This window comes from Ambystoma mexicanum, chromosome 6p, assembly GCF_040938575.1.
Source record: "Ambystoma mexicanum isolate Mex_15411 chromosome 6p, UKY_AmexF1_1, whole genome shotgun sequence".
Lineage (NCBI taxonomy): Eukaryota > Metazoa > Chordata > Amphibia > Caudata > Ambystomatidae > Ambystoma > Ambystoma mexicanum.
The window spans coordinates 512,867,472-512,883,557 of NC_090935.1; positions in this window are offsets into that span (position 1 = coordinate 512,867,472).

Consider the following 16,086-nt stretch of genomic DNA (forward strand, 5'->3'; position numbering starts at 1 on the left):
CATTCACCCTGGGTACCAAAGGCTTCCGAGACACCCAGTCTTGATCGGACATGGGCTCAGAGAGAGATGCCCAGCTATTCTGCCAGAATACGTTTATCAAATAAGACCAATTGAAAACAGCTATGGGGAACCACTCGCTCACAGTATTTGAACATCTACGCCTTAAAGGGATCTTTACCAACCCCAAGTGATGTGTAGCTCTTTCCCGTCCCCTCAACGCCTTTCAGATGATCATGGTAGAATCTACTTCAAGGAAGGGCTCCTCTCTAAGATTTACATTACCTTAGTCACGGCAAACCTAGAGGTAGACTGTCCTTCAGACGCATTTGGGAGGATATGATGGGGATGGTTCTCGAGGAGGCAACATGGGGGGCAATCTTTAGAACTCTTTTTTGGGGTCCCTGTACACCTCGGCTATGGTGCACAATTTCAAGATGTTGCACTCCTGGCATCTCCTTCCAGACATACTCTCTAAAATGTTTGGGGACACATCTCTTTGTCCAAGGGAATGTGTGCAACGGGGAACCTGGAATCACATGTGGTTTGAGTGTTAGTTGGTCCAGATTAACTGGTCTGAGCTGCTGAGTTGGATTAAAGAAATCATGGGCACTGCCCCGTCCCTGCACCCACTGGAGGTCCTCTTAGACACACCGACCCTGGAGTCTGAGGTGGGCACCTTTCCAAGAGTGGTTGAGGCAATGTTGTGAGCCAGTAGACTGGCCCTCGCCCAAAAGTGGAAGAATCCTGCTATGCCCTCCAAAGCCGAGTGTCTCACTAAGTTGTGGGCCATTTTTACTTATGAACAATTGTTATCAATAACTAACAACAAAATGGACTCCTTGGTCTAAAGTTCTCTTGAGTGAGGAATGTAACTCCCTGAGACTCTGGCCCCCTCTTGCTGTTGGTGCCTTGCTGCTTTCCTTTTTACAACTGGATCTCACTGCCTACCCTGGCTGTATATGCCGACCCAAACACCTCAATTGTACTGAATTATCTTGCCCACTATATGCTTTGTCTTCTCTAAGGTTTCCTGTATACGTCATGTGTTTGGACCTGGTAGAATCATAGGTTGGGGGGGAAAGAATGGGGGATGGAGTTGAAAAAAGAAAAAAAAAAGTTTAGCATTGTTATGTCGTGTTCTTCATGATTGGCACCAGGCTTTCCCTGATGTCCTCAGTATTATTAAAATGCTTTATGAAAAATAAAGTGAAAAATAAAATTGTATAGACTCGATCTACTTTCAATTTCTCAGTAAAGTACATAGACTAGATTTTCCAACATTTCCTTTTGCATTTTGTGTTATGCTAATGTGAATATATTGTGGTATTCATCCCCCGTTCCAAGGACTGGAACGGTGGATACGGCCCGGCGCCCAAGTTATTAGCCCAAGCGAAGCGAGGGTGGATAACAGGGTCTCCAGACTATTCTTACCCCATTCAAGGCCCTGTAATGAGGGATGAAGGCCATTAGCACCCTAGGTTCCCAAGTTCCCAAAGCGGGAACCGGGGGTGCTAATAAAAGAGGATCCTTTTCCAAGATGGCCACCATGGAACGGGAAGGCGGGGTTCCATACATGGCCCCTCTTCGCTTTCCATGGCAGCCTGCAGAAGGCGAAAAGAGAATATTATGACCATATTATCACAAGCACGTGTTTCTTCCCTTTCAAACCTATTCCAATTTCGAATAACTTTACCACAAATCCAGTCCCAGGTGGACATGGCCACTTTAACCCCATGTGTTGTCCCTCTTGGTCATGGCCAGTAGCCAGATTGTCTGGATCATGACCTTATTCCATGACCCGGACAATCTCACAGGCTACACCTCAGTCACTAAAAGGTACATCACTATTTTTTGTACCTACATTATGACAGTCAAAAAATAAAACACTGGCACATTTGCAAAACCATGCTTTCAAGTCCTTGCCAATGCTCCTTAAACAAGTTTGCTGGAAATCCACCCAGGTGTTATTTTTTCAAAAGTGTGAAATGTACGCACATACAATAGTCATATAACCTAGCCCCCACTTGACAAAAACCATTCAGCCTTTACGAAAACATTTTTATTTAGATCTATAATCTTTTTGCAAACCTTAGTTTAGATTCGTCAAATGGCACCACATGTATAAGCCTTTACAATATTTTGGGGCGCTCCCTCAAATTTTGTCCCTCTTGACAAAATCCCACCAAAAGTTGCAAAAACATTTATATCTAGATCTATTATCAGTTTGCCAAATTAAGTGTAGATTCGTCAAATGGCACCTTATTTATAAGCATTTACATTATTTTGGGACCACCCCTCTAATTTTTCCCCCTCTTGATAGAATCCCACCAAACTTTGCAAACTCATTTGGAATCAGATCAAGAATATCATTGCAAAATTTCATGCAATTTCATTAAGCGGTGCCAAGGTCATAAGCCATCCAAGAAATGCTTTTCACCAACCCTGTAATACAGAGGTGTCTGCGAACTTCACAGGACTGTTCGCATACATCCGGACTGTTCACCGACTTTTACATTGAAAAACACCCGTTCTTTTTGCTTCTTGCAGCCATATCCCATCCCATTCTCATAACCCCTCACCTCCCCAGAGATTATTTGATAAGTTTGACAACTGCAATGTTGTGTTTTTTAAATATGTTTTTACTGCAATGTCCGCGGACAGCAGCCGAAGTCTGTGAATCCAAGATAGTGGGCGTTTCCAAAAATCAGACGCTTTTCACCATCCAATCAGTGGGCGCGGACAGCACATTGCCTGCTAAGCCAATCAAAGTCCGGTCCACGGACCGAACAGGGCAATGAGTCTGCGGACCGGACCCAGATATCACTAATGTTTTTGGACCTAATTTTTGGTTCTTTTGAAAAGAAACTACTGGACGGATTTCCACCAAATTTACAAAAGCATGCTTTGGGGACCAAGCAGCCGCTCCTGCCGCAAATTTGATGAAATTCCGTCCAGCGGTTTGGGCTTCAGGTGTGAGCAAACATTTTCTACATTCAGTCTATGGAAAAACATTTAAAATGTGGGACTCCCACTATAACCTAGCCCCCCCTTGAGGAAAGCTCACCAAACTTTGCAGAAAAATTCAGAGCGGGCCATATACTTTTTTTCTGCAAAGTTTGGTGAGGATTCGTCCAGCGGAAACAAATTTATAAGCCACCCAAAAAGTGCTCTTCCTATGGGTTTAGCAACTTAACCATAACTACACGGCCGCTACTGCAGGCCGTGATATATATATATATTCAGTAAAAAAAACTTTTTTAAAGGGACATTAAGGTTTTTAGTAGCGCAGCTTAACCAATCAAATTCAGTAAAAAAATGTTGTTAAAAGGGACGTTATGGTTCAAAGTAAAACCGAAAAACCCTTGAAATTCACGAGTTATGGTAAGCTAAGCAACCATAACTCGCGCCACCGTCAATGAAATTTGGGATGTCATCTTTGATGTCCTGGGTGTTGGTCTTGGCAGTGCACGGTGGCGCGCGTTATGGTTGCTTAGGTTTTACTTTGAACCATAACGTCCCTTTAACCAAGTTTTTTTACTGAATTTCATAAGTTTTTAGAAGTGCAACTTAACCATAATATCCCTGACTTATATATATTTATATATATATGTAACATAGAACATACTGAACCCCCAGCTAGAGATTTTGATGTCCACGGACTGTGCGTATGTCCGCGGATGGACGCGGACAACAGCAACACTACCCAAAAACTCAGGGGAATCTTAAATTGTTATATCATGCCATATGAACACTGCACAAGTTGAAAAACCAACACACAAACACATTATATGTAGTAATAAATAAGAAGTAGAACCTATATAACACATCAACCATCCATTTAAATACCATATATACTAAAATGGAATATACCAAAACAAGAAAGGTATGCTTCTAACATAATTACCTCACAGAAACTGCACAACTAGGAGCAACAGCAGACTTATAGAACAGTGAGAAGACAACTTATCACAATCTAGTAAGTAAACTTCTTTTTCTTATATATTTCTAAAATGTCTGTATTAGATACAATAAAAGTAATATTTTTTTTCCCCTCACAGAAATGTCAAATAGTTTAGAATGGCTTGAGGAGAATTTCTCACATGGTGAAATGTCTGAAGATAGTGAAACTAATGGTAGACACTTCTCTATATAACCAAATTATTAAGCATTACTTTATGTGCACTTAATATATATTTTTGACAGACCATACAAACATTGAAAACAATACACAACAATATACTTTAGAACAAACTCTCCAGCGCATGGAGGAAAAAATTAACAAGCTCATGACAAATTTCCACCTTTTGAAAGATTTTGTGGAGGACCATATAAAAGAAAAAATTAGATTACCATTGTGCAACATGTACCTGTCCCCCCTCTCCATATCCCAGTCAATTATCCCCAAACCCTCCCCACATAGAAAAACGTTTTGATTAGACTTCGATCCCTTCATCTTCTCCTGTCCATCCTCTTGAAAAACCCAAGTCCCCTGCGTTTGTGTCAGTTTCTGCTTCCCATTCTCTATCATAAATTGTACATATATATAATATAATTAAAAATAAATCTTATGTGTGTGTTGATTTAGTCCTTTGTGCTTTTTTTAAAAAAAAAGTCAGTTTTGGTGTCCGCGAACAACACGGGTGTCCTGAAACTTTCGTAAGTAAATGAAATGGGGGTGTCCTGAATACACTATACCCGTCCGTACTGTTCGTAGGCAGGTTGAAACTGCTCTAAGAACACACACGGTGTCCTGCAATGTTCGTAAGTAAACTAAATGGGTGTGTCCTGAGGACACTATACCTGTCTGTGCTGTTCGTAGGCAGGTTGAAACTATTCCAAGAACACATCAAGTGTCCTGGGATGTTCGTAAATAAACAAAATGGGGATGTCCTGAGGACACTATACCTGTCCGTATTGTTCGTAGGCAAGTTGAAACTGTTCTAAGAACAACCGCCTGTCCGTAACTGTTCGTTTCACTTGTGTCGCACTTTTAATTACTTTGAGGACCCGAACACTGTCCGTAGAACACCAACGCGCATGCGCAAAACAGTTCCCGTGCATTTGGTGTTCTGCGGACACCCGTTCTCTTCGCGGACATGTTGGCCACGCTAAGCGTGTGTTCTGATTGCGGACACTGTTCGTGTTTCTGAACAATTTAAAAGTACCTTTTCAGGCAATCTACAATATTTTATAATAATAAATCATCATAGCACATGTCCCAGACAATGATCCTGACTTTCTACATACTTTTTGAGGCTTTTTTTTGGTGTTTGATCTGTCCGTGGTCAGCGCGGGTGTCCACGAAGCGTGCACCAGCACCCCTATAAAAGTCCACAACCCAGAGCTCATTCTCATGGTGTTTCTGGCTACCTGACAGAACACTGTACTTTGGCTGCCAATCTTCCTGATTTTTCAGAAACCTGATGGCAACCATGGATCCTCTGCTTCCACCTGGTGCTACATCTGCCTCAGCACCACACCCACCCCCTCCACCACCACCACCACCTCCTCAAGGGCCTAAAGAGGGGAACAGGAGTGAGGATGAAGAGGATGAGGTATTCGAAGCTCCTACTACCAGCACTCGCCGTGACTCTTGGGTGTGGCGGTTATTTAGCATTCATGGTGTGCAAAATGGTGCTCAGTCGCGGGAGGCTTGGTTCGTACAGCTTTGGAACGACAACTATTAAGCGACACCTAAGGTAATTCCACGGTGGGGCCATTCGCAAGGTTGTACCTTGCGAGGAGCGTAGTAGGTAGAAATCCTCTACTACATCCTCTGTTTCCGTTCCTGTCACCACAAGGAACACTCCTGTGGGATAGCGTATTCCTCCAGCGGCCTCGCAGGCCATTCGCAATGCTGAGGACCCTTACCTTTCAAGGGTCAAAGTTGTGTGTATGTGCTGTGACACAGTACTCTGCAGGGGGGAGAGACTTCTCAGAGCACGAGAAGACCTGCCCACTACCTAAGCAAGGCCCATCCTACATCTTCCTCTCTCCACATTTCTTATCCCTGTGGTTGGTGTCCCCCCCTTACCCTCCTCTCCTAGTGTGTCGTGTGTAAAAAACAAAAATAAAAAAAAGGCTCTTTCCAGAGCCGCCTTTCACAGTTTAAAAATAGAAGTGGCAAATAAATGGAGCAGGGAGCTGTGTATTTTTTAGAAGTCCGTGGACAGTTCGCAGACATCTAGAAATGTGGGGTGCTGCCCTATCATAACCATTGCACTTTTCTCTGGGAGGAAGTGGTGGCTCTGAAAAAACCTTTTGGTGCCGTTTGTTTGTGTTTGAAAAACTTGAAATGGTCAACACCTACTGCAAAATGGATGGCTGTAATTCCGAAAAAGGTTGCAATGCATTTTGTACATTTCTCAGAAAAATCTGATTGCCAGCATAAGTAAGACGGACTCCATCTCTGCGAAAAAAATGTATGTCCTACGAAACATAATATTTTCATTGTGAAAAGAGGACATGCCAACATCTCTTAAAAAGGCACAGACAGCCTTATTGACATTGCGTCTCACTTTCTCCATTTGTGGACCAAATGAAGAAGAACGCAGCCACATTTGTCTGTGCGCAATCCGAGAAAAAATTACTTCAGAATTTGGAAACATGTCCATGACCTTCCCAAGTCCTTCTTTCATTGCAAATTGCAAAGAAAATCCAGACACATGTCCTAAACTATTCCCTCCACAATGAATTATCATTATGTCTGGATGATGCTCTGTCTCCAAAGTAGCACAGAGAGGTACCAAGTCCAGCCACTTCATTCCACGCACTCCATGCCAGTGCACTTCCACATGTGGGAATCCAAGTTCTACAGCTATTCCACAGCTTTCTGCATGCACCTTCAACCAATGTATCCACCAAGCTCCAAAAATCCAGACAATCGGTTTTCTGAAACACACAGCCATAGCTATCTGTTCTTCTCTCAGGAAAAATACTTTCTGACAAACTCTCTCCCGACAACTCACCCACTAAACTTTACTGACCAATCCCTTGCTCTGCTCATTCTCATTTGCATGCCCACCACCCCAAAATCCCTGTATGTAACACACGATGTCCGCGGACTACCGCCATGTCCGTGGACAGATCATAACATGGACAGCCCTTCTACCATTTCCACTTCACACACTGTGCCATTCCCTGATTGGATACAGTTAAACAGTCACACAACCATCCACCAATCAGATCCAAGACCTCTACATCCAACTCCATCGTCATATATCAGCACTTTAAATGTACTGTTAATCACTCTGAATACAAGTGTCATATCATTGAAAAGCACCTACTACAAGAACTACTGTACAAGTCTCCAAGATTTCTACTTGCAGCTGCATGCATATCCATATGCATGAACACAATTTACAGATAATTCTTATAAATGCATATAAACAAAATAACTGCCTTGTAACCTGTATAACCTATAAAATGAACTTGCTGTCATTTGTCCCATCTGCTATAATCAACTGTCACTTCCAAACCTATCTGCTATTAAATTTCTTTTTACACATATTTGGAAAGCATGTTGAACTTACATATTTAAAGTAAAAAATATAAAGACTGCACATAGTCAAACAGAATTGCATGCACACACTATGTTCAGATATCAAACAAGTATGCTTCTACAAAAACATAAAAATCAATGTCTAAATTAACATCAGTGCTATAAACACATAACATTACTAACGTCTTACCTTTACAATTGCAGTGACGACCACTCTTCTAAAAAAGCAGTAGCAGAATCTAAAGTACAAACAACAACTCAGAAGAAACCTGCTCATTCCACACAAAAAAAGTCTGCATCTGCACCCCAGTATAGTAACACACAAATTGAAGACTAGCCATCCCAATTAATTTTAGTTGCCCAATGCACAATCACACACCATCACATACATCTTTACCATCATACTCAGACACTCATGCACACATACATTGCAGAACAACCCAACCCATACCTTCTTTATTTTTTTCAACAGACCCCAAAGAATGCCAACCAAGAAGCAAGTCCGTAGAAAGCAATGCAGAAGTAGAGCAAATTAAAATAGAAGTGTCCAAAATAAGCATCCATCTCTAGCAGAATTTGTACAAAAAGTTCAAACAAAACAGCTAGTACAGTCATTTAGCGAAAAACAAAACAAGCTTCAAGTACAGAAACTTTGCCTCCTCTATCAAAATGTAAAACGAAACAGAAAGCAATTAACAAGAATTCAGCTACCACTAATGATAAAACTGCTCCTATAAATCTTCACATAGTGCCAAGTAAGCATACCAAAAAAAGTATTAACTGAAACTCTCATTGTGGCATCTAAAAACACTAGGGCGAAACTAGATCCCGATTATGCTAGCTTCCATATTGCTGATGACACCATTCTCGTTCAGAAGAAGGTTAAGACATTGGGAGTTGTTCTTGACGAAGATCTCTCAATGAAATTTCACGTCTCCAGCATCAAATCAAGCTGTGGTCTCATAAATAAGAGAATAGGGTATATTCGCCCATTCATATCACAAGAGAACTGCGCTCTTATTCCCACCGCACTAATTAATTCTAGATTGGATTACTGTAACAGCCTCCTAGCGGGCACCACAGCTCTCAACATCCAATCATTACAAGTGGCTTAGAATAATGCTGTGCACAATATCTTCATTCAGTCCCGTCGCGCACACATTCCCACCTTCAGGAAAAAAACATCATTGGCTTCCCATTAAACACCGGATAACCCATAAAATACTAACCACGACTCATAAATGCCTCAGTCTCGGCAGTCCCACCTACCTGTCAGACCGTAACACAAAAACTGTAGACCTAACATACAAAATAGAAGACAACCAAGATTCTAAATGGTTTGAATTAACTCTCTACCTTATAGCAGAAAACTAATACGAAATATCTGACCCCTTAATACTTTGCAGTTACTGCACTATAGAACTTGACAACAACCAAACTCCTTTACGTGCTATCACAAATAATTTGGAATTATTCCCACTACCAAAACCCCTACAACAACTCACTTTATATGAAAGCATCATAATTCAAACAGTGCACCCCTTTCAAGCAAGAATACGCCTTCAACCAAAAACAGCAAAATTACCTCCCTCTGAATTGGTGAAAGGCATTCATGGCAAAGTAATGTATTTACCATTAGATCTAAAACAAAATGTGCACACTCTGGTAATGCAACGTCCAATAAAGCAATCCTTAATTATATTAGTAAATGGTGTACCTACAAAAGACAAAATAATTTGGCAACTGGTAGACTTACATAAAGTTAGACAAGCCTTGCAATATCTAAAAGACAATAATGAATACTACAAAGAAATGAATATTGAAGAAAACTTGAAGGAAACCACTAAATTAATTCAAGAGTCACCAGAAACTGGTCAATTTGAGCTCCTAGATCCTGCTACATTATCCAATATTTTAGACCATTATACAATTCATCCATTCCACTCTAATGACACCATAAAAGATGCACTAGAAACGTACCAAATGCAACAAACGAAAGGATCACCAATCAGCATATGGGAAAAAAGTATAGAAGCACGTGCTTTTCCTCTACTCTTTCCTACTGGCAAAGGAGGAAGGTACAATGATAGACCTATTCAAATAACAGCATCAGAATACCGCTCGTTACGGATGTATTCTGAAGATCCACATTTTGTCTAAATCTGGGAATACATATTTCACCTACTCTTTGAAAGTGAACTAGCAACTCTATGTTACGGAGTTACACACACATTAAAATCAGGAACCCACTTTCAAAATATGTCAGCTGCGCAATTATTACAAAAAGTGCAAGAAAAAGATGAGGCTTTACAATCAAGTATTACAAATCTATTAGCAAACACGCGTGGTACTAGAGAGTACTGGTTCCGACGTCATGGAGATGTACGTTGTATGTTAAGAAACCTTTGCCCACCCACTTGGTTTGTTACATTAAGTTGAGCAGAATATGCATGGGAAGATTTACATGATTTCCTACGCATATCAAACAAAAACAAAACAAACATAAATATACTAACACCTGGATAACTTTGTTCTCTAGATCCTGTTAATGTTTCAAGATATTTTCACCATCGCTTCATTGCTATGCTACACTTTATTTGTAATAAAACTGTTCCTCCCCTCTGAGAAGTGCAACACTTCTTTTGGAGAAAAGAATACCAAGCCAGAGGAGCACCACATATCCACATGCTTTTATGGATTAAAGATGTCCTAAGTTTGGTCAAGACAATGATGCCACTGTGTTACAGTTTATCGAAAATATGTCACTTGTAAAATTCCATCAGAAGCAACAAATAGTGATCTTCATGCACAAATTTTACAATTTCAAAGACACAAATGTGGCAAATATTGTCGTTGCAAATACAAAAACAAAGGGAAATACTACACCAAATGCCACTTTGGTTTCCCTAGACCGGTTAACAACTTCATGTCTTCAGTTAGACATAGTGTTAAAGGTAAATCCCCTAAAAATACATATTACAAAAAGGAACAGAAGAAGTAAAATATATCAATGATTACAATGCAATCATTGCCCTCTTATGGAACCCAGACATAGATGTGCAGTACATTGCAGTCAATTCCACTGCAGGTGCACGATATGTTACAGCATACTTAACCAAAGCTGAAAAAACAGAGCTTGGTGTACAACATGAAAATAAAGAATGCACCTGCCAAAATTACAAACCTATACTACTGTACATCAGTGGTGAAGCTGGTTCAGGCAAAACATTCTTAATCAAAATCATCAGCAAGTTCCTTCAACAATTCACAAACAACAAACTGTCAGCTGTTGTCACTGCCCCCACAGGTTTAGCTGCCTACAACATAGGCGGTGTCACTTGACACCGATTACTACTTCCGCCAGTAGAACACCAAAACAAATTAGTCTATGACAAACTTTCTACAGAAGCTGCAACAAACTTTCTACAGAAGGTGCAAAACAAATGAAAATGCTACTAATAGGTTGGAGACCATGCTCACTTCATCTAATGTTGGCTTTGATTCACATCAGATTACAAGAAGTACTCAAAACAAACTACGAAGAGCTCTTTGGAGGAAAACACGTTATTATTTTCGGAGATCTTATTCAATTGACACCAGTGAAAGGTGAACCTATTTTTAAAACCTTAGGACACAAATTCTGCTGTAAAATTGTTGGCAGCATAGGAAATGTCAACCTTTGGCAACATTTCCAATACAGAGATTTAACAAAAAACATGCAGCAATGTGCAGATCTCACTTATGCCAACATCTTTATTAGAGTTGGTATACTATCTCAAGAAGCACAAGCAATATTGAAACCCGGCACATTCATGCACTTTAGGGCGATAATGCATGTGCTACTGATGTTATGGAACAATTAGAGCACAAAAATGTCAATTGTATGGCCTTAATGCGAGCTCTTGCAAGCTGTTTCAAATTCAATGAAACAATGTTAAATAAAGAAATGCAACCAATAATGGAAATTAGCGCCACAGACTAACTAGACGTACATGGTATGACACTACCCATGTGTGAGCAAGCCACAAGACTAAATAGTTCACAGCTGGGTTGGAAATAAATATTATAATTATCCTTAAATTGTAGAGTAATGCTTAAACGTAACCTTGACGTGGATCAAGGACTAGTTAATGGAGCACTGGGTACAGTTGTTGGCTTTCAAACATACCCACGTGACAACATTCAGTTTGTCAATATTCTCTTTGACAAAATTTCAGAAGTGAAAAGGACAGGACGCTCAACAGCTCGATTCCTTCTCTTCAAAGACATGTATGTACGCAGGGAACAATTTTCTCTAACTCTTGCATACGCAGTCACCATTCATATATCACAAGGTCTTACCCTAGACAAAGCATTGATAGATATTGGTAACAGTCTTTAAAGAAGGCATGAGCTACGCAGCACTATCACGCTTACGTACACTTGACGGTCTATTTCTAATCAACTTTGATGCAAGTAAAGTAAACGCTGATATGCCTTGCATTTTAGAATACAATTGACTGCGTTCACTATACACCCCCCATCTAAAAACATATCCTGTTCCACAAAAAGTAAAATGTTATAAAACAAAACTAATTCAAACAGAAATGCAACAAGATGTCACTGCAAATCCTCCAAAGAGAGTAAAAGAAGGTAATACTTCATCAATTACCACAACCAAAGAATAACCTATCACTCAAAGTAACTCGGGTACTTCTTCAAAGAAACCACACATTCCGAAAAAATGATTTGGACACAGACCTATCTGGTCCATTTACATTTTCAAATATAACTGGTGTAAGTTGCTACGCAAATGTAGCAATGAATATTCCATTTCAATTGCCACCAATTGTTGACAACATTTACTTACACAGTACAGACCAATTGTGTTTGCAAATGTAAGTACTTCATAGAAACGCAACAAATAATCCTGACAACACATATAGTGTTCATGGAATAAGACAAGAATTGGACTACTATGCTGGAATGGTGAAATTCACTATAGACTCACAGGAAGATCCACAAGAATTTCTAATGTACTTACTACAAGTACTGGAAAACAAAAACATACCTATAAATGAAATCTTCCAGATTTCATACATGTGAAAACATACATTCACTCTCTGCAACAATGTGACACAGGAACAAATCCCTAATGAGCGCTTCGTGTATGTATCCATATCTAATTGTGAATCCGTTCCATTTCAGCAACTTGTACAAAATGCAAACCATGGCAGATTATGTACTACCTGCAATTCGGATAATCGCTCCACCTTACTAATACAAACACATAGTAAATACATAATACTAATGCTGCTATGTTACAATGCAGATGGTACCAAAAACAACTGCAAGCTGACTGGATTCACACATGGTCAAGTATTACTTGGTAAGAAAACCTTCACAACAATAGGTATAATCTACCACACCGGAGCCACAACCAATGCAGGTCATTACACTGCATATATAAAAAGAAATGTGCATGGTTTGAATGTAATGATAGTACCATTACTCTAAAGCAGAGATTACCAGCAAATCTTACAAACGCTTATTTAATCTTCTTATAACCAAAATTTATTAACTAAAACTGTACTTAAACATTAACAAAACTTCAATTAAAAAACCATAAACTGTTAGAATATGCCAACAGCTATCTAACTGCCCCAAGATTCTATAACAACTAAACAGATAAATGAATACCACTACATTATAACATAAAATAGACAGTTAGAATATGCCAACAGGTATCTAACTGCTCCAAAAATCTGCAACAAGCCAACAGATAGAACATTAGCCAGAAACAACAAGTGAACACTGAAAACAAACAAATAGACTGTTTCATAACAAAAAAAGTTTTTTTTTTAATCTGACATGTTTTTTTTTTTTCCCACAGACCCAATGATTTTAGCAACAAACACAGAAACTGAGCAAATTGCACAGTACACTGGTTTGTAATCTACTAAATATGAGGGTCAAAATAAATAAAAAATGTATATTATTCAATGTTATAAGTCATTACAAACTACCAATACTAACATGATCTTTTATCACAGAAATTGACAAGGAATATTTGTACTCGAGTTACCAAACCAAACAGTAAGTATATTATAATAAGTACAACCACCGCAGCATATCACACCCATAGTTGCTTAAAACTTTGGTGCTTATAAATTTGGTCTTGGCCATGCACCCAAGACTCTAGGCCCTAGCCACAACCACCGCAGCATATCACACCCATAGTGACTTATAACTTCGCTGCTTATAAATTAGGTCTTAACCATGCACCCAAGACTAAAGGCCCTGCCCACAACCACCTCAGCATATCACACCCATACTAGCTTATAACTTTGTTGCTTATAAATTTGGTCCTGGGTGCCGAAGCTATAAGCCACTATGGGTGTGATATGCTGCGGCCATGCACCCAATACTCTAGGCCCTAGCCGCAACCACCGCAGCATATCACACCCATAGATCAAACCCACAGAATCAAACATTTTAACTATGCCATATGGGCACTTTTTATGTCATAATATGAATGTTCTTAGAAGAGTTTCAACTTGCCTACAAACAATACGGACAGGCGTACTGTCCTCCGGACACCCCCATTTTGTTTATTTACGAACATCCTAGAACACTTGATGTATTCTTACAACAGTTTCGACTTGCATGCAAACTATACTGACAGGTACCGTGTCCATTAGGACACCCCATTTTCATTAACTACGGACATTAAGAACAGTGCTGCTGTCCGCGGTCAGAATGAACACAACAGGGGTGCCTGCCACCTAAATAAATACAACATTTGACCCATCTCTTACTCCCCCACCCTCCCCAAACAGTCTTACATGCCAACACACTTGACTAAATAGTATTTTTCCAAGTTTTACCGCGCTGTCCATGGATGTCCGCGGATACAAGATGGTGGGCGTGCCCAGAAAAACTGACGCACCACATGCTCTCAACCACCCAATCAGCGAGCACGTCGAATGTCCGCGGACATGACGCGGATCGCCCAGCCAATCAGGAACCTGTCCGCGGAGCAAACAGGGAAGGGTGTCCGCGGAGCGAACATAGATATCACTAATTATTTTGCCTTACATTTTAGTCATTTAAAAAAAAAAACTACTGGACGGATTTACACCAAATTAACAAACGCACGCTTTCAGGAGCAAGCCTCCGTTGCTGCCGCAAATTTGGTGTAAATCTGTCTAGCGGTTTGGGCTGTAGGCATGAGCAAAAGTTTTTCCCATTATGTCTATGGGAAAAACAGAAGCTTTGGGACCCCCCCCCTATAACTTTGCCCCCCTGGACCAAACCTCACCAAACTTTGCAGAGTGGGCCATATACTTTTTTTGCAAAGTTTGATGAGGATTCGTCCTGGGGGAGCGAAGTTATAAGCCGCCCAAAAAGTGCTCTTCCTATGGAAACAGCAACATAACCATAACTACATGGCCACTACCATGGCCGTGTAATTAGGTTTCTGTATTAACAACAACACTCCAATACAATGATATTAGATGAGTACATTCTTTAATAGATTACCGTGGCCGTGTAATTTTTATATACACACCTTGGCAGCACCGCCTGCACTACTTACAATGTATAGCCAGCCGGATGATTACTTAGTCTACTTGCGTTACTGCGTCTGTACAATTATAAACTGATTTTCATTTTCTTCTGTGCTTTACACATGCAATCTGCATTCAGCATATGAAAGTTTCCTCGATTCTTACTTCATCATCAGATTCAATATGGTCTAGCCACCTTCTTTCTTGTAATCTCTTATGAGGTGTGTCACTTTCTTCATGTGATGTCACCAGTCTCTTCTTTCATCCGTCTTCACATGCTCTTCAGGGATCCTTCCCAAGAGACTGTCGGCTTTTCGCGGATACATAAAGAATGGTTTCCTTAACGGAACCTTTGCTTCAAAGGCTGCTTGTGTTCTATGCATCATTACAGGTGTCGCCTTTGTCACTATTTCTGGTTCCCAACAGATAGGCAAGCTAGGGGCGGGACATCCGGTGGAAGCTCTTGGCTCCTCCTCTACACACCCAATGAGTATATGCTTTCTACTAGACAAGGCTGATGGTCCTGAATACTGCCAAGATTAAACTATGCATTTCCTTCTAGATTTGCATATTGCAAAATCATTATTTATGTCAGAGAATTCTCTCTCTTGAACTATTCCAGACTCAATGTTTAACAGAGCCAAATAATTCAATCTGGCTTCAATCATAAAGTTAAAAACAGGGTCAGTTAGCAGATATACCTCCTCTGCCATTTGTGGTAACATGGGCCGAGGGAAGGCTATGCTCTTAAGAAGGGTGTGAAGGTGAACCAGTAGTGACCCAAACAACACAGGATCTCATTCCAAAATAAAAGGAATGCCCAATCAACGTTCCATACGAAATATATATACTTGAATTAAACACACCACCAGCAATGGAACAAATAATAAACACTGTAGAAAAGCCAACCCTGAAGGAAGAACAGAGAATATGTAAGAAGAAACTACCACTCTGAGCTTTAGTTTAGTTTATTTTTGCTTGTATAGCGCACTGAACCCAAGGGTATCTGGGCATGGTTCCAGGAGTTGTAAGTGAATT